General features: G+C 35.9%; 17 non-coding genes across 17 annotated transcripts; all 17 read right to left on the bottom strand.

The window, feature by feature from the left end:
- Window positions 1-751: 751 nt before the first annotated feature.
- TRNAR-UCU (transfer RNA arginine (anticodon UCU)) lies at window positions 752-841 on the bottom strand. The gene is given in 2 exon segments: window positions 752-787; window positions 805-841. It is a non-coding gene; the product is annotated as a tRNA-Arg (tRNA).
- Window positions 842-1,518: 677 nt separating this feature from the next.
- Window positions 1,519-1,608, bottom strand: TRNAR-UCU (transfer RNA arginine (anticodon UCU)). Its single transcript is given in 2 exon segments — window positions 1,519-1,554; window positions 1,572-1,608. It is a non-coding gene; the product is annotated as a tRNA-Arg (tRNA).
- A 1,187-nt stretch (window positions 1,609-2,795) lies between these two features.
- Window positions 2,796-2,885, bottom strand: TRNAR-UCU (transfer RNA arginine (anticodon UCU)). The gene is given in 2 exon segments: window positions 2,796-2,831; window positions 2,849-2,885. It is a non-coding gene; the product is annotated as a tRNA-Arg (tRNA).
- Window positions 2,886-3,562: 677 nt separating this feature from the next.
- Window positions 3,563-3,652, bottom strand: TRNAR-UCU (transfer RNA arginine (anticodon UCU)). The gene is given in 2 exon segments: window positions 3,563-3,598; window positions 3,616-3,652. It is a non-coding gene; the product is annotated as a tRNA-Arg (tRNA).
- Window positions 3,653-4,329: 677 nt separating this feature from the next.
- Window positions 4,330-4,419, bottom strand: TRNAR-UCU (transfer RNA arginine (anticodon UCU)). The gene is given in 2 exon segments: window positions 4,330-4,365; window positions 4,383-4,419. It is a non-coding gene; the product is annotated as a tRNA-Arg (tRNA).
- A 1,442-nt stretch (window positions 4,420-5,861) lies between these two features.
- Window positions 5,862-5,951, bottom strand: TRNAR-UCU (transfer RNA arginine (anticodon UCU)). The gene is given in 2 exon segments: window positions 5,862-5,897; window positions 5,915-5,951. It is a non-coding gene; the product is annotated as a tRNA-Arg (tRNA).
- A 677-nt stretch (window positions 5,952-6,628) lies between these two features.
- On the bottom strand, window positions 6,629-6,718 carry TRNAR-UCU (transfer RNA arginine (anticodon UCU)). Its single transcript is given in 2 exon segments — window positions 6,629-6,664; window positions 6,682-6,718. It is a non-coding gene; the product is annotated as a tRNA-Arg (tRNA).
- Window positions 6,719-7,905: 1,187 nt separating this feature from the next.
- TRNAR-UCU (transfer RNA arginine (anticodon UCU)) lies at window positions 7,906-7,995 on the bottom strand. Its single transcript is given in 2 exon segments — window positions 7,906-7,941; window positions 7,959-7,995. It is a non-coding gene; the product is annotated as a tRNA-Arg (tRNA).
- A 677-nt stretch (window positions 7,996-8,672) lies between these two features.
- TRNAR-UCU (transfer RNA arginine (anticodon UCU)) lies at window positions 8,673-8,762 on the bottom strand. Its single transcript is given in 2 exon segments — window positions 8,673-8,708; window positions 8,726-8,762. It is a non-coding gene; the product is annotated as a tRNA-Arg (tRNA).
- Window positions 8,763-9,439: 677 nt separating this feature from the next.
- TRNAR-UCU (transfer RNA arginine (anticodon UCU)) lies at window positions 9,440-9,529 on the bottom strand. The gene is given in 2 exon segments: window positions 9,440-9,475; window positions 9,493-9,529. It is a non-coding gene; the product is annotated as a tRNA-Arg (tRNA).
- A 676-nt stretch (window positions 9,530-10,205) lies between these two features.
- Window positions 10,206-10,295, bottom strand: TRNAR-UCU (transfer RNA arginine (anticodon UCU)). Its single transcript is given in 2 exon segments — window positions 10,206-10,241; window positions 10,259-10,295. It is a non-coding gene; the product is annotated as a tRNA-Arg (tRNA).
- Window positions 10,296-10,972: 677 nt separating this feature from the next.
- TRNAR-UCU (transfer RNA arginine (anticodon UCU)) lies at window positions 10,973-11,062 on the bottom strand. The gene is given in 2 exon segments: window positions 10,973-11,008; window positions 11,026-11,062. It is a non-coding gene; the product is annotated as a tRNA-Arg (tRNA).
- A 1,441-nt stretch (window positions 11,063-12,503) lies between these two features.
- TRNAR-UCU (transfer RNA arginine (anticodon UCU)) lies at window positions 12,504-12,593 on the bottom strand. Its single transcript is given in 2 exon segments — window positions 12,504-12,539; window positions 12,557-12,593. It is a non-coding gene; the product is annotated as a tRNA-Arg (tRNA).
- Window positions 12,594-13,269: 676 nt separating this feature from the next.
- TRNAR-UCU (transfer RNA arginine (anticodon UCU)) lies at window positions 13,270-13,359 on the bottom strand. The gene is given in 2 exon segments: window positions 13,270-13,305; window positions 13,323-13,359. It is a non-coding gene; the product is annotated as a tRNA-Arg (tRNA).
- A 4,504-nt stretch (window positions 13,360-17,863) lies between these two features.
- On the bottom strand, window positions 17,864-17,953 carry TRNAR-UCU (transfer RNA arginine (anticodon UCU)). Its single transcript is given in 2 exon segments — window positions 17,864-17,899; window positions 17,917-17,953. It is a non-coding gene; the product is annotated as a tRNA-Arg (tRNA).
- Window positions 17,954-18,630: 677 nt separating this feature from the next.
- TRNAR-UCU (transfer RNA arginine (anticodon UCU)) lies at window positions 18,631-18,720 on the bottom strand. Its single transcript is given in 2 exon segments — window positions 18,631-18,666; window positions 18,684-18,720. It is a non-coding gene; the product is annotated as a tRNA-Arg (tRNA).
- A 676-nt stretch (window positions 18,721-19,396) lies between these two features.
- Window positions 19,397-19,486, bottom strand: TRNAR-UCU (transfer RNA arginine (anticodon UCU)). The gene is given in 2 exon segments: window positions 19,397-19,432; window positions 19,450-19,486. It is a non-coding gene; the product is annotated as a tRNA-Arg (tRNA).
- Between the last annotated feature and the right edge of the window lie 1,155 nt (window positions 19,487-20,641).

Genomic DNA, 20,641 nt, shown 5'->3' with positions numbered 1-20,641 from the left:
TCGAACCCACAACCTTTGAATGACTTTGCCAATTCACTTAGAAGTCCAACGCGCTATTCATTGCGCCACAGAGCCAGATGACAATCAATTTGCGTACATCAGGGGATGATCGAGGTTTTGTCGATCCAGTGTTTACTTCACATCATATTATCAAGCCTTCTGGGATACAAGAAAGAATAATTGTTTTCTGAAACATAAAATGTCTGTAGAAGAATCACACTTCTGGGTGAAACCTTGAACTACACCTTTGTTCCTTTAGGGATAAATTCGGAGAATAGGGTATTACTGTATTTTCTTGCAAACTGAATACGTTTGGACAACAATTCCATACCTTAATAAAAAAGAACTGGATAAAAAGTGCAGCCATACAATTGGTTAACAATACAAAAACACAAAGAGAATATACCATAAATAGTTTTGAAAGAATATTTTACTTTATATGTCGCTAGAAACAAATGTCTGAGTGTAGGGTGTCGTGTTTTTGGTCTATCTCATTTACAGCTATTATAAAGACAATGTTTCTGAAGGAAGGATACATTAGGAAAGTGCAAAGTTTCTGGCAGTGATGTTGTATTGCTTATGAGCAATATGTTCCTGTTTCAATGGAAGGCAGACTGCTTTTGATTCAGTTGCATGCTGTATTAGATACATAGGTTCAACTTGGGTCAAATACTAAGATTAAAGCATCGGCCAAAAATAAACATTCCTCACATGCATAATGTTCCTTGTTTGAATAAGAAAGTAAAAAATGCAACTCTGGTGGGATTCGAACCCACAACCTTTGAATGACTTTGCCAATTCACTTAGAAGTCCAACGCGCTATCCATTGCGCCACAGAGCCAGATGACAATCAACTTGCGTACATCAGGGGATGATCGAGGCTTTGTCAATCCAGTGTTTACTTCACATCATATTATCAAGCCTTCTGGGATACATGAAAGAATGATTGTTTTCTGAAACATAAAATGTCTGTAGCAAGAATCACAGTTCAGGGCGAAACCTTGAACTGCACCTTTGTTCGCTTGGGGAGAAATTCAGAGAATAGGGTATTACAGTATTTTCTTGCCAAGTGAATTGGTTTGGACAACAATTCCATACCTTAATAAAAAAGAACTGGATAAAAAGTGCAGACATACAATTGGTTAACAATACAAAAACACAAAGAGAATATACCATAAATAGTTTTGAAAGAATATTTTACTTTATATGTCGCTAGAAACAAATGTCTGAGTGTAGGGTGTTGTGTTTTTGGTCTATCTCATTTACAGCTATTATAAAGACAATGTTTCTGAAGGAAGGATACATTAGGAAAGTGCAAAGTTTCTGGCAGTGATGTTGTATTCCTTATGAGCAATATGTTCCTGTTGCAATGGAAGGCAGACTGCTTTTGATTCAGTTGCATGCTGTATTAGATACATAGGTTCAACTTTGGTCAAATACTAAGATTAAAGCATCGGCCAAAAATAAACATTCCTCACATGCATAATGTTCCTTGTTTGAATAAGAAAGTAAAAAATGTGACTCTGGTGGGATTCGAACCCACAACCTTTGAATGACTTTGCCAATTCACTTAGAAGTCCAATGCGCTATCCATTGCGCCACAGAGCCAGATGAAAATCAACTTGCGTACATTAAGGGATGATCGAAGTTTTGTCAATCCGGTGTTTACTTCACATCACATTATCAAGCCTTCTGGGACACATCAAAGAATGATTGTTTTCTGAAACATAAAATGTCTGTAGCAAGAATCACACTTCTGTGTGAAACCTTGAACTGCACCTTTGTTCGCTTGGGGAGAAATTCAGAGAATAGGGTATTACAGTATTTTCTTGCCAAGTGAATAGGTTTGGACAACAATTCCATACCTTAATAAAAAAGAACTGGATAAAAAGTGCAGCCATACAATTGGTTAACAATACAAAAACACAAAGAGAATATACCATAAATAGCTTTGAAAGAAGATTTTACTTTATATGTCGCTAGAAACAAATGTCTGAGTGTAGGGTGTCGTGTTTTTGGTCTATCTGATTTACAGCTATTATAAAGACAATGTTTCTGAAGGAAGGATACATTAGGAAAGTGCAAAGTTTCTGGCAGTGATGTTGTATTGCTTATGAGCAATATGTTCCTGTTGCAATGGAAGGCAGACTGCTTTTGATTCAGTTGCATGCTGTATTAGATACATAGGTTCAACTTGGGTCAAATACTAAGATTAAAGAATGATTGTTTTCTGAAACATAAAATGTCTGTAGCAAGAATCACAGTTCAGGGCGAAACCTTGAACTGCACCTTTGTTCGCTTGGGGAGAAATTCAGAGAATAGGGTATTACAGTATTTTCTTGCCAAGTGAATTGGTTTGGACAACAATTCCATACCTTAATAAAAAAGAACTGGATAAAAAGTGCAGACATACAATTGGTTAACAATACAAAAACACAAAGAGAATATACCATAAATAGTTTTGAAAGAATATTTTACTTTATATGTCGCTAGAAACAAATGTCTGAGTGTAGGGTGTTGTGTTTTTGGTCTATCTCATTTACAGCTATTATAAAGACAATGTTTCTGAAGGAAGGATACATTAGGAAAGTGCAAAGTTTCTGGCAGTGATGTTGTATTCCTTATGAGCAATATGTTCCTGTTGCAATGGAAGGCAGACTGCTTTTGATTCAGTTGCATGCTGTATTAGATACATAGGTTCAACTTGGGTCAAATACTAAGATTAAAGCATCGGCCAAAAATAAACATTCCTCACATGCATAATGTTCCTTGTTTGAATAAGAAAGTAAAAAATGTGACTCTGGTGGGATTCGAACCCACAACCTTTGAATGACTTTGCCAATTCACTTAGAAGTCCAATGCGCTATCCATTGCGCCACAGAGCCAGATGAAAATCAACTTGCGTACATTAAGGGATGATCGAAGTTTTGTCAATCCGGTGTTTACTTCACATCACATTATCAAGCCTTCTGGGACACATCAAAGAATGATTGTTTTCTGAAACATAAAATGTCTGTAGCAAGAATCACACTTCTGTGTGAAACCTTGAACTGCACCTTTGTTCGCTTGGGGAGAAATTCAGAGAATAGGGTATTACAGTATTTTCTTGCCAAGTGAATTGGTTTGGACAACAATTCCATACCTTAATAAAAAAGAACTGGATAAAAAGTGCAGACATACAATTGGTTAACAATACAAAAACACAAAGAGAATATACCATAAATAGTTTTGAAAGAATATTTTACTTTATATGTCGCTAGAAACAAATGTCTGAGTGTAGGGTGTTGTGTTTTTGGTCTATCTCATTTACAGCTATTATAAAGACAATGTTTCTGAAGGAAGGATACATTAGGAAAGTGCAAAGTTTCTGGCAGTGATGTTGTATTCCTTATGAGCAATATGTTCCTGTTGCAATGGAAGGCAGACTGCTTTTGATTCAGTTGCATGCTGTATTAGATACATAGGTTCAACTTGGGTCAAATACTAAGATTAAAGCATCGGCCAAAAATAAACATTCCTCACATGCATAATGTTCCTTGTTTGAATAAGAAAGTAAAAAATGTGACTCTGGTGGGATTCGAACCCACAACCTTTGAATGACTTTGCCAATTCACTTAGAAGTCCAATGCGCTATCCATTGCGCCACAGAGCCAGATGAAAATCAACTTGCGTACATTAAGGGATGATCGAAGTTTTGTCAATCCGGTGTTTACTTCACATCACATTATCAAGCCTTCTGGGACACATCAAAGAATGATTGTTTTCTGAAACATAAAATGTCTGTAGCAAGAATCACACTTCTGTGTGAAACCTTGAACTGCACCTTTGTTCGCTTGGGGAGAAATTCAGAGAATAGGGTATTACAGTATTTTCTTGCCAAGTGAATAGGTTTGGACAACAATTCCATACCTTAATAAAAAAGAACTGGATAAAAAGTGCAGCCATACAATTGGTTAACAATACAAAAACACAAAGAGAATATACCATAAATAGTTTCGAAAGAATATTTTACTTTATATGTCGCTAGAAACAAATGTCTGAGTGTAGGGTGTTGTGTTTTTGGTCTATCTCATTTACAGCTATTATAAAGACAATGTTTCTGAAGGAAGGATACATTAGAAAAGTGCCAAGTTTCTGGTAGTGATGTTGTATTGCTTATGAGCAATATGTTCCTGTTGCAATGGAAGGCAGACTGCTTTTGATTCAGTTGCATGCTGTATTAGATACATAGGTTCAACTTGGGTCAAATACTAAGATTAAAGCATCGGCCAAAAATAAACATTCCTCACATGCATAATGTTCCTTGTTTGAATAAGAAAGTAAAAAATACGACTCTGGTGGGATTCGAACCCACAACCTTTGAATGACTTTGCCAATTCACTTAGAAGTCCAACGCGCTATCCATTGCGCCACAGAGCCAGATGAAAATCAACTTGCGTACATTAAGGGATGATCGAAGTTTTGTCAATCCAGTGTTTACTTCACATCATATTATCAAGCCTTCTGGGATACAAGAAAGAATAATTGTTTTCTGAAACATAAAATGTCTGTAGAAGAATCACACTTCTGGGTGAAACCTTGAACTACACCTTTGTTCCTTTAGGGATAAATTCGGAGAATAGGGTATTACTGTATTTTCTTGCAAACTGAATACGTTTGGACAACAATTCCATACCTTAATAAAAAAGAACTGGATAAAAAGTGCAGCCATACAATTGGTTAACAATACAAAAACACAAAGAGAATATACCATAAATAGCTTTGAAAGAAGATTTTACTTTATATGTCGCTAGAAACAAATGTCTGAGTGTAGGGTGTCGTGTTTTTGGTCTATCTCATTTACAGCTATTATAAAGACAATGTTTCTGAAGGAAGGATACATTAGGAAAGTGCAAAGTTTCTGGCAGTGAAGTTGTATTGCTTATGAGCAATATGTTCCTGTTGCAATGGAAGGCAGACTGCTTTTGATTCAGTTGCATGCTGTATTAGATACATAGGTTCAACTTGGGTCAAATACTAAGATTAAAGCATCGGCCAAAAATAAACATTCCTCACATGCATAATGTTCCTTGTTTGAATAAGAAAGTAAAAAATGCGACTCTGGTGGGATTCGAACCCACAACCTTTGAATGACTTTGCCAATTCACTTAGAAGTCCAACGCGCTATTCATTGCGCCACAGAGCCAGATGACAATCAATTTGCGTACATCAGGGGATGATCGAGGTTTTGTCGATCCAGTGTTTACTTCACATCATATTATCAAGCCTTCTGGGATACAAGAAAGAATAATTGTTTTCTGAAACATAAAATGTCTGTAGAAGAATCACACTTCTGGGTGAAACCTTGAACTACACCTTTGTTCCTTTAGGGATAAATTCGGAGAATAGGGTATTACTGTATTTTCTTGCAAACTGAATACGTTTGGACAACAATTCCATACCTTAATAAAAAAGAACTGGATAAAAAGTGCAGCCATACAATTGGTTAACAATACAAAAACACAAAGAGAATATACCATAAATAGTTTTGAAAGAATATTTTACTTTATATGTCGCTAGAAACAAATGTCTGAGTGTAGGGTGTCGTGTTTTTGGTCTATCTCATTTACAGCTATTATAAAGACAATGTTTCTGAAGGAAGGATACATTAGGAAAGTGCAAAGTTTCTGGCAGTGATGTTGTATTGCTTATGAGCAATATGTTCCTGTTTCAATGGAAGGCAGACTGCTTTTGATTCAGTTGCATGCTGTATTAGATACATAGGTTCAACTTGGGTCAAATACTAAGATTAAAGCATCGGCCAAAAATAAACATTCCTCACATGCATAATGTTCCTTGTTTGAATAAGAAAGTAAAAAATGCAACTCTGGTGGGATTCGAACCCACAACCTTTGAATGACTTTGCCAATTCACTTAGAAGTCCAACGCGCTATCCATTGCGCCACAGAGCCAGATGACAATCAACTTGCGTACATCAGGGGATGATCGAGGCTTTGTCAATCCAGTGTTTACTTCACATCATATTATCAAGCCTTCTGGGATACATGAAAGAATGATTGTTTTCTGAAACATAAAATGTCTGTAGCAAGAATCACAGTTCAGGGCGAAACCTTGAACTGCACCTTTGTTCGCTTGGGGAGAAATTCAGAGAATAGGGTATTACAGTATTTTCTTGCCAAGTGAATTGGTTTGGACAACAATTCCATACCTTAATAAAAAAGAACTGGATAAAAAGTGCAGACATACAATTGGTTAACAATACAAAAACACAAAGAGAATATACCATAAATAGTTTTGAAAGAATATTTTACTTTATATGTCGCTAGAAACAAATGTCTGAGTGTAGGGTGTTGTGTTTTTGGTCTATCTCATTTACAGCTATTATAAAGACAATGTTTCTGAAGGAAGGATACATTAGGAAAGTGCAAAGTTTCTGGCAGTGATGTTGTATTCCTTATGAGCAATATGTTCCTGTTGCAATGGAAGGCAGACTGCTTTTGATTCAGTTGCATGCTGTATTAGATACATAGGTTCAACTTTGGTCAAATACTAAGATTAAAGCATCGGCCAAAAATAAACATTCCTCACATGCATAATGTTCCTTGTTTGAATAAGAAAGTAAAAAATGTGACTCTGGTGGGATTCGAACCCACAACCTTTGAATGACTTTGCCAATTCACTTAGAAGTCCAATGCGCTATCCATTGCGCCACAGAGCCAGATGAAAATCAACTTGCGTACATTAAGGGATGATCGAAGTTTTGTCAATCCGGTGTTTACTTCACATCACATTATCAAGCCTTCTGGGACACATCAAAGAATGATTGTTTTCTGAAACATAAAATGTCTGTAGCAAGAATCACACTTCTGTGTGAAACCTTGAACTGCACCTTTGTTCGCTTGGGGAGAAATTCAGAGAATAGGGTATTACAGTATTTTCTTGCCAAGTGAATAGGTTTGGACAACAATTCCATACCTTAATAAAAAAGAACTGGATAAAAAGTGCAGCCATACAATTGGTTAACAATACAAAAACACAAAGAGAATATACCATAAATAGCTTTGAAAGAAGATTTTACTTTATATGTCGCTAGAAACAAATGTCTGAGTGTAGGGTGTCGTGTTTTTGGTCTATCTGATTTACAGCTATTATAAAGACAATGTTTCTGAAGGAAGGATACATTAGGAAAGTGCAAAGTTTCTGGCAGTGATGTTGTATTGCTTATGAGCAATATGTTCCTGTTGCAATGGAAGGCAGACTGCTTTTGATTCAGTTGCATGCTGTATTAGATACATAGGTTCAACTTGGGTCAAATACTAAGATTAAAGAATGATTGTTTTCTGAAACATAAAATGTCTGTAGCAAGAATCACAGTTCAGGGCGAAACCTTGAACTGCACCTTTGTTCGCTTGGGGAGAAATTCAGAGAATAGGGTATTACAGTATTTTCTTGCCAAGTGAATTGGTTTGGACAACAATTCCATACCTTAATAAAAAAGAACTGGATAAAAAGTGCAGACATACAATTGGTTAACAATACAAAAACACAAAGAGAATATACCATAAATAGTTTTGAAAGAATATTTTACTTTATATGTCGCTAGAAACAAATGTCTGAGTGTAGGGTGTTGTGTTTTTGGTCTATCTCATTTACAGCTATTATAAAGACAATGTTTCTGAAGGAAGGATACATTAGGAAAGTGCAAAGTTTCTGGCAGTGATGTTGTATTCCTTATGAGCAATATGTTCCTGTTGCAATGGAAGGCAGACTGCTTTTGATTCAGTTGCATGCTGTATTAGATACATAGGTTCAACTTGGGTCAAATACTAAGATTAAAGCATCGGCCAAAAATAAACATTCCTCACATGCATAATGTTCCTTGTTTGAATAAGAAAGTAAAAAATGTGACTCTGGTGGGATTCGAACCCACAACCTTTGAATGACTTTGCCAATTCACTTAGAAGTCCAATGCGCTATCCATTGCGCCACAGAGCCAGATGAAAATCAACTTGCGTACATTAAGGGATGATCGAAGTTTTGTCAATCCGGTGTTTACTTCACATCACATTATCAAGCCTTCTGGGACACATCAAAGAATGATTGTTTTCTGAAACATAAAATGTCTGTAGCAAGAATCACACTTCTGTGTGAAACCTTGAACTGCACCTTTGTTCGCTTGGGGAGAAATTCAGAGAATAGGGTATTACAGTATTTTCTTGCCAAGTGAATTGGTTTGGACAACAATTCCATACCTTAATAAAAAAGAACTGGATAAAAAGTGCAGACATACAATTGGTTAACAATACAAAAACACAAAGAGAATATACCATAAATAGTTTTGAAAGAATATTTTACTTTATATGTCGCTAGAAACAAATGTCTGAGTGTAGGGTGTTGTGTTTTTGGTCTATCTCATTTACAGCTATTATAAAGACAATGTTTCTGAAGGAAGGATACATTAGGAAAGTGCAAAGTTTCTGGCAGTGATGTTGTATTCCTTATGAGCAATATGTTCCTGTTGCAATGGAAGGCAGACTGCTTTTGATTCAGTTGCATGCTGTATTAGATACATAGGTTCAACTTGGGTCAAATACTAAGATTAAAGCATCGGCCAAAAATAAACATTCCTCACATGCATAATGTTCCTTGTTTGAATAAGAAAGTAAAAAATGTGACTCTGGTGGGATTCGAACCCACAACCTTTGAATGACTTTGCCAATTCACTTAGAAGTCCAATGCGCTATCCATTGCGCCACAGAGCCAGATGAAAATCAACTTGCGTACATTAAGGGATGATCGAAGTTTTGTCAATCCGGTGTTTACTTCACATCACATTATCAAGCCTTCTGGGACACATCAAAGAATGATTGTTTTCTGAAACATAAAATGTCTGTAGCAAGAATCACACTTCTGTGTGAAACCTTGAACTGCACCTTTGTTCGCTTGGGGAGAAATTCAGAGAATAGGGTATTACAGTATTTTCTTGCCAAGTGAATAGGTTTGGACAACAATTCCATACCTTAATAAAAAAGAACTGGATAAAAAGTGCAGCCATACAATTGGTTAACAATACAAAAACACAAAGAGAATATACCATAAATAGTTTTGAAAGAATATTTTACTTTATATGTCGCTAGAAACAAATGTCTGAGTGTAGGGTGTTGTGTTTTTGGTCTATCTCATTTACAGCTATTATAAAGACAATGTTTCTGAAGGAAGGATACATTAGGAAAGTGCAAAGTTTCTGGCAGTGAAGTTGTATTGCTTATGAGCAATATGTTCCTGTTGCAATGGAAGGCAGACTGCTTTTGATTCAGTTGCATGCTGTATTAGATACATAGGTTCAACTTGTGTCAAATACTAAGATTAAAGCATCGGCCAAAAAAAAACATTCCTCACATGCATAATGTTCCTTGTTTGAATAAGAAAGTAAAAAATGCGACTCTGGTGGGATTCGAACCCACAACCTTTGAATGACTTTGCCAATACACTTAGAAGTCCAACGCGCTATCCATTGCGCCACAGAGCCAGATGCACAGCAACTTGCGTACATTAAGGGATGATCGAAGTTTTGTCAATCCGGTGTTTACTTCACATCATATTATCAAGCCTTCTGGGATACAAGAAAGAATAATTGTTTTCTGAAACATAAAATGTCTGTAGAAGAATCACACTTCTGGGTGAAACCTTGAACTACACCTTTGTTCCTTTAGGGATAAATTCGGAGAATAGGGTATTACAGTATTTTCTTGCCAAGTGAATTGGTTTGGACAACAATTCCATACCTTAATAAAAAAGAACTGGATAAAAAGTGCAGCCATACAATTGGTTAACAATACAAAAACACAAAGAGAATATACCATAAATAGTTTTGAAAGAATATTTTACTTTATATGTCGCTAGAAACAAATGTCTGAGTGTAGGGTGTCGTGTTTTTGGTCTATCTCATTTATAGCTATTATAAAGACAATGTTTCTGAAGGAAGGATACATTAGGAAAGTGCAAAGTTTCTGGCAGTGATGTTGTATTGCTTATGAGCAATATGTTCATGTTGCAATGGAAGGCAGACTGCTTTTGATTCAGTTGCATGCTGTATTAGATACATAGGTTCAACTTGGGTCAAATACTAAGATTAAAGCATCGGCCAAAAATAAACATTCCTCACATGCATAATGTTCCTTGTTTGAATAAGAAAGTAAAAAATGTGACTCTGGTGGGATTCGAACCCACAACCTTTGAATGACTTTGCCAATTCACTTAGAAGTCCAATGCGCTATCCATTGCGCCACAGAGCCAGATGAAAATCAACTTGCGTACATTAAGGGATGATCGAAGTTTTGTCAATCCGGTGTTTACTTCACATCACATTATCAAGCCTTCTGGGACACATCAAAGAATGATTGTTTTCTGAAACATAAAATGTCTGTAGCAAGAATCACACTTCTGTGTGAAACCTTGAACTGCACCTTTGTTCGCTTGGGGAGAAATTCAGAGAATAGGGTATTACAGTATTTTCTTGCCAAGTGAATAGGTTTGGACAACAATTCCATACCTTAATAAAAAAGAACTGGATAAAAAGTGCAGACATACAATTGGTTAACAATACAAAAACACAAAGAGAATATACCATAAATAGCTTTGAAAGAAGATTTTACTTTATATGTCGCTAGAAACAAATGTCTGAGTGTAGGGTGTCGTGTTTTTGGTCTATCTCATTTACAGCTATTATAAAGACAATGTTTCTGAAGGAAAGATACATTAGGAAAGTGCAAAGTTTCTGGCAGTGATGTTGTATTGCTTATGAGCAATATGTTCCTGTTGCAATGGAAGGCAGACTGCTTTTGATTCAGTTGCATGCTGTATTAGATACATAGGTTCAACTTGGGTCAAATACTAAGATTAAAGCATCAGCCAAAAATAAACATTCCTCACATGCATAATGTTCCTTGTTTGAATAAGAAAGTAAAAAATGCGACTCTGGTGGGATTCGAACCCACAACCTTTGAATGACTTTGCCAATTCACTTAGAAGTCCAACGCGCTATCCATTGCGCCACAGAGCCAGATGCACATCAACTTGCGTACATTAAGGGATGATCGAAGTTTTGTCAATCCGGTGTTTACTTCACATCATATTATCAAGCCTTCTGGGATACAAGAAAGAATAATTGTTTTCGGAAACATAAAATGTCTGTAGAAGAATCACACTTCTGGGTGAAACCTTGAACTACACCTTTGTTCCTTTAGGGATAAATTCGGAGAATAGGGTATTACAGTATTTTCTTGCCAAGTGAATTGGTTTGGACAACAATTCCATACCTTAATAAAAAAGAACTGGATAAAAAGTGCAGACATACAATTGGTTAACAATACAAAAACACAAAGAGAATATACCATAAATAGCTTTGAAAGAAGATTTTACTTTATATGTCGCTAGAAACAAATGTCTGAGCATAGGGTGTCGTGTTTTGGTCTATCTCATTTACAGCTATTATAAAGACAATGTTTCTGAAGGAAGGATACATTAGAAAAGTGCCAAGTTTCTGGTAGTGATGTTGTATTGCTTATGAGCAATATGTTCCTGTTGCAATGGAAGGCAGACTGCTTTTGATTCAGTTGCATGCTGTATTAGATACATAGGTTCAACTTGGGTCAAATACTAAGATTAAAGCATCGGCCAAAAATAAACATTCCTGACATGCATAATGTTCCTTGTTTGAATAAGAAAGTAAAAAATGCGACTCTGGTGGGATTCGAACCCACAACCTTTGAATGACTTTGCCAATTCACGTAGAAGTCCAACCCGCTATCCATTGCGCCACAGAGCCAGATGAAAATCAAGTTGCGTACATTAAGGGATGATCGAAGTTTTGTCAATCCAGTGTTTACTTCACATCATATTATCAAGCCTTCTGGGATACAAGAAAGAATAATTGTTTTCTGAAACATAAAATGTCTGTAGAAGAATCACACTTCTGGGTGAAACCTTGAACTACACCTTTGTTCCTTTAGGGATAAATTCGGAGAATAGGGTATTACTGTATTTTCTTGCAAACTGAATACGTTTGGACAACAATTCCATACCTTAATAAAAAAGAACTGGATAAAAAGTGCAGCCATACAATTGGTTAACAATACAAAAACACAAAGAGAATATACCATAAATAGCTTTGAAAGAAGATTTTACTTTATATGTCGCTAGAAACAAATGTCTGAGTGTAGGGTGTCGTGTTTTTGGTCTATCTCATTTACAGCTATTATAAAGACAATGTTTCTGAAGGAAGGATACATTAGGAAAGTGCAAAGTTTTTGGCAGTGATGTTGTATTCCTTATGAGCAATATGTTCCTGTTGCAATGGAAGGCAGACTGCTTTTGATTCAGTTGCATGCTGTATTAGATACATAGGTTCAACTTGGGTCAAATACTAAGATTAAAGCATCGGCCAAAAATAAACATTCCTCACATGCATAATGTTCCTTGTTTGAATAAGAAAGTAAAAAATACGACTCTGGTGGGATTCGAACCCACAACCTTTGAATGACTTTGCCAATTCACTTAGAAGTCCAACGCGCTATCCATTGCGCCACAGAGCCAGATGAAAATCAACTTGCGTACATTAAGGGATGATCGAAGTTTTGTCAATCCAGTGTTTACTTCACATCATATTATCAAGCCTTCTGGGATACAAGAAAGAATAATTGTTTTCTGAAACATAAAATGTCTGTAGAAGAATCACACTTCTGGGTGAAACCTTGAACTACACCTTTGTTCCTTTAGGGATAAATTCGGAGAATAGGGTATTACTGTATTTTCTTGCAAACTGAATACGTTTGGACAACAATTCCATACCTTAATAAAAAAGAACTGGATAAAAAGTGCAGCCATACAATTGGTTAACAATACAAAAACACAAAGAGAATATACCATAAATAGCTTTGAAAGAAGATTTTACTTTATATGTCGCTAGAAACAAATGTCTGAGTGTAGGGTGTCGTGTTTTTGGTCTATCTCATTTACAGCTATTATAAAGACAATGTTTCTGAAGGAAGGATACATTAGGAAAGTGCAAAGTTTTTGGCAGTGATGTTGTATTCCTTATGAGCAATATGTTCCTGTTGCAATGGAAGGCAGACTGCTTTTGATTCAGTTGCATGCTGTATTAGATACATAGGTTCAACTTGGGTCAAATACTAAGATTAAAGCATCGGCCAAAAATAAACATTCCTCACATGCATAATGTTCCTTGTTTGAATAAGAAAGTAAAAAATACGACTCTGGTGGGATTCGAACCCACAACCTTTGAATGACTTTGCCAATTCACTTAGAAGTCCAACGCGCTATCCATTGCGCCACAGAGCCAGATGAAAATCAACTTGCGTACATTAAGGGATGATCGAAGTTTTGTCAATCCAGTGTTTACTTCACATCATATTATCAAGCCTTCTGGGATACAAGAAAGAATAATTGTTTTCTGAAACATAAAATGTCTGTAGAAGAATCACACTTCTGGGTGAAACCTTGAACTACACCTTTGTTCCTTTAGGGATAAATTCGGAGAATAGGGTATTACTGTATTTTCTTGCAAACTGAATACGTTTGGACAACAATTCCATACCTTAATAAAAAAGAACTGGATAAAAAGTGCAGCCATACAATTGGTTAACAATACAAAAACACAAAGAGAATATACCATAAATAGCTTTGAAAGAAGATTTTACTTTATATGTCGCTAGAAACAAATGTCTGAGTGTAGGGTGTCGTGTTTTTGGTCTATCTCATTTACAGCTATTATAAAGACAATGTTTCTGAAGGAAGGATACATTAGGAAAGTGCAAAGTTTCTGGCAGTGAAGTTGTATTGCTTATGAGCAATGTGTTCCTGTTGCAATGGAAGGCAGACTGCTTTTGATTCAGTTGCATGCTGTATTAGATACATAGGTTCAACTTGGGTCAAATACTAAGATTAAAGCATCGGCCAAAAAAAAACATTCCTCACATGCATAATGTTCCTTGTTTGAATAAGAAAGTAAAAAATGCGACTCTGGTGGGATTCGAACCCACAACCTTTGAATGACTTTGCCAATTCACTTAGAAGTCCAACGCGCTATTCATTGCGCCACAGAGCCAGATGACAATCAACTTGCGTACATCAGGGGATGATCGAGGTTTTGTCGATCCAGTGTTTACTTCACATCATATTATCAAGCCTTCTGGGATACAAGAAAGAATAATTGTTTTCTGAAACATAAAATGTCTGTAGAAGAATCACACTTCTGGGTGAAACCTTGAACTACACCTTTGTTCCTTTAGGGATAAATTCGGAGAATAGGGTATTACTGTATTTTCTTGCAAACTGAATACGTTTGGACAACAATTCCATACCTTAATAAAAAAGAACTAGATAAAAAGTGCGGCCATACAATTGGTTAACAATACAAAAACACAAAGAGAATATACCATAAATAGTTTTGAAAGAATATTTTACTTTATATGTCGCTAGAAACAAATGTCTGAGTGTAGGGTGTCGTGTTTTGGTCTATCTCATTTACAGCTATTATAAAGACAATGTTTCTGAAGGAAGGATACATTAGAAAAGTGCCAAGTTTCTGGTAGTGATGTTGTATTGCTTATGAGCAATATGTTCCTGTTGCAATGGAAGGCAGACTGCTTTTGATTCAGTTGCATGCTGTATTAGATACATAGGTTCAACTTGGGTCAAATACTAAGATTAAAGCATCGGCCAAAAATAAACATTCCTCACATGCATAATGTTCCTTGTTTGAATAAGAAAGTAAAAAATTCGACTCTGGTGGGATTCGAACCCACAACCTTTGAATGACTTTGCCAATTCACTTAGAAGTCCAACCCGCTATCCATTGCGCCACAGAGCCAGATGAAAATCAAGTTGCGTACATTAAGGGATGATCGAAGTTTTGTCAATACAGTGTTTACTTCACATCATATTATCAAGCCTTCTGGGATACAAGAAAGAATAATTGTTTTCTGAAACATAAAATGTCTGTAGAAGAATCACACTTCTGGTTGAAACCTTGAACTACACCTTTGTTCCTTTAGGGATAAATTCGGAGAATAGGGTATTACTGTATTTTCTTGCAAACTGAATACGTTTGGACAACAATTCCATACCTTAATAAAAAAGAACTGGATAAAAAGTGCAGCCATACAATTGGTTAACAATACAAAAACACAAAGAGAATATACCATAAATAGCTTTGAAAGAAGATTTTACTTTATATGTCGCTAGAAACAAATGTCTGAGTGTAGGGTGTCGTGTTTTTGGTCTATCTCATTTACAGCTATTATAAAGACAATGTTTCTGAAGGAAGGATACATTAGGAAAGTGCAAAGTTTTTGGCAATGATGTTGTATTCCTTATGAGCAATATGTTCCTGTTGCAATGGAAGGCAGACTGCTTTTGATTCAGTTGCATGCTGTATTAGATACATAGGTTCAACTTGGGTCAAATACTAAGATTAAAGCATCGGCCAAAAATAAACATTCCTCACATGCATAATGTTCCTTGTTTGAATAAGAAAGTAAAAAATACGACTCTGGTGGGATTCGAACCCACAACCTTTGAATGACTTTGCCAATTCACTTAGAAGTCCAACGCGATATCCATTGCGCCACAGAGCCAGATGAAAATCAACTTGCGTACATTAAGGGAAGATCGAAGTTTTGTCGATCCAGTGTTTACTTCACATCATATTATCAAGCCTTCTGGGATACAAGAAAGAATAATTGTTTTCTGAAACATAAAATGTCTGTAGAAGAATCACACTTCTGGGTGAAACCTTGAACTACACCTTTGTTCCTTTAGGGATAAATTCGGAGAATAGGGTATTACTGTATTTTCTTGCAAACTGAATACGTTTGGACAACAATTCCATACCTTAATAAAAAAGAACTAGATAAAAAGTGCGGCCATACAATTGGTTAACAATACAAAAACACAAAGAGAATATACCATAAATAGTTTTGAAAGAATATTTTACTTTATATGTCGCTAGAAACAAATGTCTGAGTGTAGGGTGTCGTGTTTTGGTCTATCTCATTTACAGCTATTATAAAGACAATGTTTCTGAAGGAAGGATACATTAGAAAAGTGCCAAGTTTCTGGTAGTGATGTTGTATTGCTTATGAGCAATATGTTCCTGTTGCAATGGAAGGCAGACTGCTTTTGATTCAGTTGCATGCTGTATTAGATACATAGGTTCAACTTGGGTCAAATACTAAGATTAAAGCATCGGCCAAAAATAAACATTCCTCACATGCATAATGTTCCTTGTTTGAATAAGAAAGTAAAAAATTCGACTCTGGTGGGATTCGAACCCACAACCTTTGAATGACTTTGCCAATTCACTTAGAAGTCCAACCCGCTATCCATTGCGCCACAGAGCCAGATGAAAATCAAGTTGCGTACATTAAGGGATGATCGAAGTTTTGTCAATACAGTGTTTACTTCACATCATATTATCAAGCCTTCTGGGATACAAGAAAGAATAATTGTTTTCTGAAACATAAAATGTCTGTAGAAGAATCACACTTCTGGTTGAAACCTTGAACTACACCTTTGTTCCTTTAGGGATAAATTCGGAGAATAGGGTATTACTGTATTTTCTTGCAAACTGAATACGTTTGGACAACAATTCCATACCTTAATAAAAAAGAACTGGATAAAAAGTGCAGCCATACAATTGGTTAACAATACAAAAACACAAAGAGAATATACCATAAATAGCTTTGAAAGAAGATTTTACTTTATATGTCGCTAGAAACAAATGTCTGAGTGTAGGGTGTCGTGTTTTTGGTCTATCTCATTTACAGCTATTATAAAGACAATGTTTCTGAAGGAAGGATACATTAGGAAAGTGCAAAGTTTTTGGCAATGATGTTGTATTCCTTATGAGCAATATGTTCCTGTTGCAATGGAAGGCAGACTGCTTTTGATTCAGTTGCATGCTGTATTAGATACATAGGTTCAACTTGGGTCAAATACTAAGATTAAAGCATCGGCCAAAAATAAACATTCCTCACATGCATAATGTTCCTTGTTTGAATAAGAAAGTAAAAAATACGACTCTGGTGGGATTCGAACCCACAACCTTTGAATGACTTTGCCAATTCACTTAGAAGTCCAACGCGATATCCATTGCGCCACAGAGCCAGATGAAAATCAACTTGCGTACATTAAGGGAAGATCGAAGTTTTGTCAATCCAGTGTTTACTTCACATCATATTATCAAGCCTTCTGGGATACAAGAAAGAATAATTGTTTTCTGAAACATAAAATGTCTGTAGAAGAATCACACTTCTGGGTGAAACCTTGAACTACACCTTTGTTCCTTTAGGGATAAATTCGGAGAATAGGGTATTACTGTATTTTCTTGCAAACTGAATACGTTTGGACAACAATTCCATACCTTAATAAAAAAGAACTGGATAAAAAGTGCAGCCATACAATTGGTTAACAATACAAAAACACAAAGAGAATATACCATAAATAGCTTTGAAAGAAGATTTTACTTTATATGTCGCTAGAAACAAATGTCTGAGTGTAGGGTGTCGTGTTTTTGGTCTATCTCATTTACAGCTATTATAAAGACAATGTTTCTGAAGGAAGGATACATTAGGAAAGTGCAAAGTTTCTGGCAGTGATGTTGTATTGCTTATGAGCAATATGTTCCTGTTGCAATGGAAGGCAGACTGCTTTTGATTCAGTTGCATGCTGTATTAGATACATAGGTTCAACTTGGGTCAAATACTAAGATTAAAGCATCGGCCAAAAATAAACATTCCTCACATGCATAATGTTCCTTGTTTGAATAAGAAAGTAAAAAATGCAACTCTGGTGGGATTCGAACCCACAACCTTTGAATGACTTTGCCAATTCACTTAGAAGTCCAACGCGCTATCCATTGCGCCACAGAGCCAGATGACAATCAATTTGCGTACATCAGGGGATGATCGAGGTTTTGTCAATCCAGTGTTTACTTCACATCATATTATCAAGCCTTTTGGGATACATGAAAGAATGATTGTTTTCTGAAACATAAAATGTCTGTAGCAAGAATCACAGTTCAGGGCGAAACCTTGAACTGCACCTTTGTTCGCTTGGGGAGAAATTCAGAGAATAGGGTATTACAGTATTTTCTTGCCAAGTGAATTGGTTTGGACAACAATTCCATACCTTAATAAAAAAGAACTGGATAAAAAGTGCAGACATACAATTGGTTAACAATACAAAAACACAAAGAGAATATACCATAAATAGTTTTGAAAGAATATTTTACTTTATATGTCGCTAGAAACAAATGTCTGAGTGTAGGGTGTTGTGTTTTTGGTCTATCTCATTTACAACTATTATAAAGACAATGTTTCTGAAGGAAGGATACATTAGGAAAGTGCAAAGTTTCTGGCAGTGATGTTGTATTCCTTATGAGCAATATGTTCCTGTTGCAATGGAAGGCAGACTGCTTTTGATTCAGTTGCATGCTGTATTAGATACATAGGTTCAACTTGGGTCAAATACTAAGATTAAAGCATCGGCCAAAAATAAACATTCCTCACATGCATAATGTTCCTTGTTTGAATAAGAAAGTAAAAAATGTGACTCTGGCGGGATTTGAACCCACAACCTTTGAATGACTTTGCCAATTCACTTAGAAGTCCAATGCGCTATCCATTGCGCCACAGAGCCAGATGAAAATCAACTTGCGTACATTAAGGGATGATCGAAGTTTTGTCAATCCGGTGTTTACTTCACATCATATTATCAAGCCTTCTGGGATACAAGAAAGAATAATTGTTTTCTGAAACATAAAATGTCTGTAGAAGAATCACACTTCTGGGTGAAACCTTGAACTACACCTTTGTTCCTTTAGGGATAAATTCGGAGAATAGGGTATTACTGTATTTTCTTGCAAACTGAATACGTTTGGACAACAATTCCATACCTTAATAAAAAAGAACTGGATAAAAAGTGCAGCCATACAATTGGTTAACAATACAAAAACACAAAGAGAATATACCATAAATAGCTTTGAAAGAAGATTTTACTTTATATGTCGCTAGAAACAAATGTCTGAGTGTAGGGTGTCGTGTTTTTGGTCTATCTCATTTACAGCTATTATAAAGACAATGTTTCTGAAGGAAGGATACATTAGGAAAGTGCAAAGTTTTTGGCAGTGATGTTGTATTCCTTATGAGCAATATGTTCCTGTTGCAATGGAAGGCAGACTGCTTTTGATTCAGTTGCATGCTGTATTAGATACATAGGTTCAACTTGGGTCAAATACTAAGATTAAAGCATCGGCCAAAAATAAACATTCCTCACATGCATAATGTTCCTTGTTTGAATAAGAAAGTAAAAAATACGACTCTGGTGGGATTCGAACCCACAACCTTTGAATGACTTTGCCAATTCACTTAGAAGTCCAACGCGCTATCCATTGCGCCACAGAGCCAGATGAAAATCAACTTGCGTACATTAAGGGATGATCGAAGTTTTGTCAATCCAGTGTTTACTTCACATCATATTATCAAGCCTTCTGGGATACAAGAAAGAATAATTGTTTTCTGAAACATAAAATGTCTGTAGAAGAATCACACTTCTGGGTGAAACCTTGAACTACACCTTTGTTCCTTTAGGGATAAATTCGGAGAATAGGGTATTACTGTATTTTCTTGCAAACTGAATACGTTTGGACAACAATTCCATACCTTAATAAAAAAGAACTGGATAAAAAGTGCAGCCATACAATTGGTTAACAATACAAAAACACAAAGAGAATATACCATAAATAGCTTTGAAAGAAGATTTTACTTTATATGTCGCTAGAAACAAATGTCTGAGTGTAGGGTGTCGTGTTTTTGGTCTATCTCATTTACAGCTATTATAAAGACAATGTTTCTGAAGGAAGGATACATTAGGAAAGTGCAAAGTTTCTGGCAGTGAAGTTGTATTGCTTATGAGCAATGTGTTCCTGTTGCAATGGAAGGCAGACTGCTTTTGATTCAGTTGCATGCTGTATTAGATACATAGGTTCAACTTGGGTCAAATACTAAGATTAAAGCATCGGCCAAAAAAAAACATTCCTCACATGCATAATGTTCCTTGTTTGAATAAGAAAGTAAAAAATGCGACTCTGGTGGGATTCGAACCCACAACCTTTGAATGACTTTGCCAATTCACTTAGAAGTCCAACGCGCTATTCATTGCGCCACAGAGCCAGATGACAATCAACTTGCGTACATCAGGGGATGATCGAGGTTTTGTCGATCCAGTGTTTACTTCACATCATATTATCAAGCCTTCTGGGATACAAGAAAGAATAATTGTTTTCTGAAACATAAAATGTCTGTAGAAGAATCACACTTCTGGGTGAAACCTTGAACTACACCTTTGTTCCTTTAGGGATAAATTCGGAGAATAGGGTATTACTGTATTTTCTTGCAAACTGAATACGTTTGGACAACAATTCCATACCTTAATAAAAAAGAACTAGATAAAAAGTGCGGCCATACAATTGGTTAACAATACAAAAACACAAAGAGAATATACCATAAATAGTTTTGAAAGAATATTTTACTTTATATGTCGCTAGAAACAAATGTCTGAG

The sequence above is a fragment of the Ambystoma mexicanum genome, assembly GCF_040938575.1.
Source record: "Ambystoma mexicanum isolate Mex_15411 chromosome 12 unlocalized genomic scaffold, UKY_AmexF1_1 Mex_chr12_unloc.1, whole genome shotgun sequence".
Classification (NCBI taxonomy): domain Eukaryota; kingdom Metazoa; phylum Chordata; class Amphibia; order Caudata; family Ambystomatidae; genus Ambystoma; species Ambystoma mexicanum.
The sequence above is the reverse complement of the archived record's forward strand: the minus strand, read 5'-3'. Positions and strand labels throughout refer to the sequence as shown.